The sequence below is a fragment of the Berghia stephanieae genome, chromosome 12 (assembly GCF_034508935.2).
Source record: "Berghia stephanieae isolate SIO BIC M18660-M18661 chromosome 12, UCSD_Bste_1.3, whole genome shotgun sequence".
Taxonomy (NCBI): domain Eukaryota; kingdom Metazoa; phylum Mollusca; class Gastropoda; order Nudibranchia; family Aeolidiidae; genus Berghia; species Berghia stephanieae.
This window is the reverse complement of record NC_088371.1, coordinates 20,510,413-20,512,912: the sequence shown is the minus strand read 5'-3', so window position 1 is coordinate 20,512,912 and position 2,500 is coordinate 20,510,413. Positions and strand designations below refer to the sequence as shown.

General features: G+C 41.2%; 1 protein-coding gene across 16 annotated transcripts in view; it reads right to left on the bottom strand.

The window, feature by feature from the left end:
* The window catches only part of LOC144958343 (uncharacterized), a 280,562-nt gene that overhangs the window by 186,861 nt on the left and 91,201 nt on the right, over positions 1-2,500 (bottom strand). The window lies entirely within an intron of this gene.

Here is a 2,500-nt window from a genome sequence, read left to right as displayed (position 1 = left end):
TCCGGTCATTCAAAATGTTTCTTGACATTTTGGATGGATGGATGGATGGATGGATGGATGGGCGGATAGATGGATTGATGGGTGGGAAGATGGATTGCCGTCGGTCGCGAGTTCAAGCCCTCATCGCCGCTGAGAAGTTTTTATTCTCTGTTGTCTTCTGGCACACTCCTACTCACTTCATTTCTTGTTATTAAAAAGAAAAATAGGCCGTCTAAGTTAAAAAAAAAAAAAAGGAAAAAAAGAAAACATCCAAAAAATGAAACCTGCCTCGATTTGGGATCGAAAGGAATAAAAATACTACTGACTGTTTCATATACCCTTTTTCATATCTGTAATTATTGACCGTTTCAGTCTTCATCCTCCGATGCGACCAGGGCGGCCCTCATCAATATTTGATGAAATATAGTCCGAAATTCTGGAAAATTGCCATATATTATCTTGTTCTAACCGTCACCCATACAAGATGCTTGCTCACCAGCAGACCGGTGCACGGAACGGAACGGATGGATGGACATTTGGACTGACCATGTAGCAACTGTTCTCAGACCGGAAGGTTAGTTGATTCCTCCGTAACTGTAACCCACCATCTCCAAACGGAATCATTTCGGTGTGATACACATGCTTAAAATCAAAGTCCAAAAGTATATATATTATGAAATTTATCAAATTAAGGAGCAGGCACCGGTGTAAGATACAGATCTGAACAAGTGTGTATGAAAGATGCCAGACAAAACAATAGAGAAAAATACAAGAAAAAAAAAAAAAAAACCATCCCAAAAAAATCAGTCTACCTCGACTGGGGATCGAACATCAGACCTCCTCATTACTGTTTTTTTGGGATGGGTTTTTTTTCTTGTATTTTACTTTCTTGCTATGTCTGGCACCTTCAGATCATACACACTTGTTCAGTTCTTTATTTGAAACTTGGTTCATTGTTTTAGCATTCATTAATTGGTCATTTAACTTGAGGACGAGAGGACGAGAGACACATGCGCACAACCAACATGACGTTCTCTCTCTAATAACTTTTCCGCCGGTGACGTCACAGACTATGGGTGACGGCAATCAAGGGACGCTACTCTTCCGCTAATCTCATTGCCTATACATGTTCTTTTCAACGTACGGCAGTGTAGTCTGCATCGAACTCATCAATAAAACATGAAAGAACCGTTCAGGCCATTCGAATTGCAGCTCAAACAAAGCGTTGGGCACAGTAAACTATACTCTCCACTGATAAAACGCATTATTTTTCAAGTTGGTCTGCATTTCTTTTTACTTTAGATATCGATTAATTAAGCTTATTCCCATCCTCCTCCTCCACCTCCTCCTCCACCTCCTTCTCCTCCTCCACCTCCTCCACCTCCTTCTCCTCCTCCACCTCCTTCACCTCCTCCACCTCCTTCTTCTCCTCCACCTCCTCCTCCACCTCCTTCTCCTCCTCCACCTCCTCCTCCACCTCCTTCTCCTCCTCCACCTCCTCCTCCTTCTCCTCCTCCACCTCCTTCTCCTCCTCCACCTCCTCCTCCACTTCCTCGTCCACCTCCTCCTCCTCCTCCACCTCCTCCTCCTCCTCCTCCACCTCCTCCTCCTCCTCCTCCTCCTCCTCCTCATCATCATCATCATCATCATCATCATCCTCATTCTCCTCCTCCTCTTCCTCCTCTTCTTACTCTTCTTCCTCCTCTTCTTCTTCTTCTTCTTCTTCTTCTTCTTCTTCTTCTTCTTCTTCTTCTTCTTCTTCTTCTTCTTCTTCTTCTTCTTCTTCTTCTTCTTCTTATTCTTCTTATTCTTCTTCCTCCTCCCCCTCTTCTTCCTCCACAACACCTCCTCTTCCCCCTATGTACTGTATAAAATGGAAATATGATTCCATTTAGCCTTTTAGAGAAGAAATACAATAGACGTTATGAAGCGCAAAGAACACGGTAAATCCGTGGAAATGCGCTATATTAATGTTCGTATTTATTTTATTGATCTTATTTAACTTCTCAAAAAGTAGCTTAACTAAAACGTCAAGGCCGTCTTTGGTTCGACAATGTTTGACAAGTTGATAGTTATATTTACATAGTTTCTAATTTCGGTCGGAAGAAAATTCAATACACGTAGAACAGCTCAGCGTGTTCAAAGAACATATCAGGATAAAGCCTCTTTTTTTTTTTTTTGTTAGCAACTATTAAAGAAATGCATAGAAATCAATTATCTCATTCCGCCAGCCGTCAATTTCGTTCTATCTATGTATATATGAAACCTAAAAATAAGGCTGTATAGTAGATATAAGTATTTGAAAGATAAGATCGCTTGTGATGGAAACTGATTTTTCTCCGTGGCATTTAAAAAAGTAAGTAATATTAATGAGAGTTTCTCTCTCTCTCTCTCTCTCTCTCTCTCTCTCTCTCTCTCTCTCTCTCTCTCTCTCTCTCTCTCTCTCTCTCTCTCTCCATCTATCTGTGTGTGTGTGTGTGTGTGTGTGTGTGTGTGTATGTTTGTATATGAATGTCAAAAG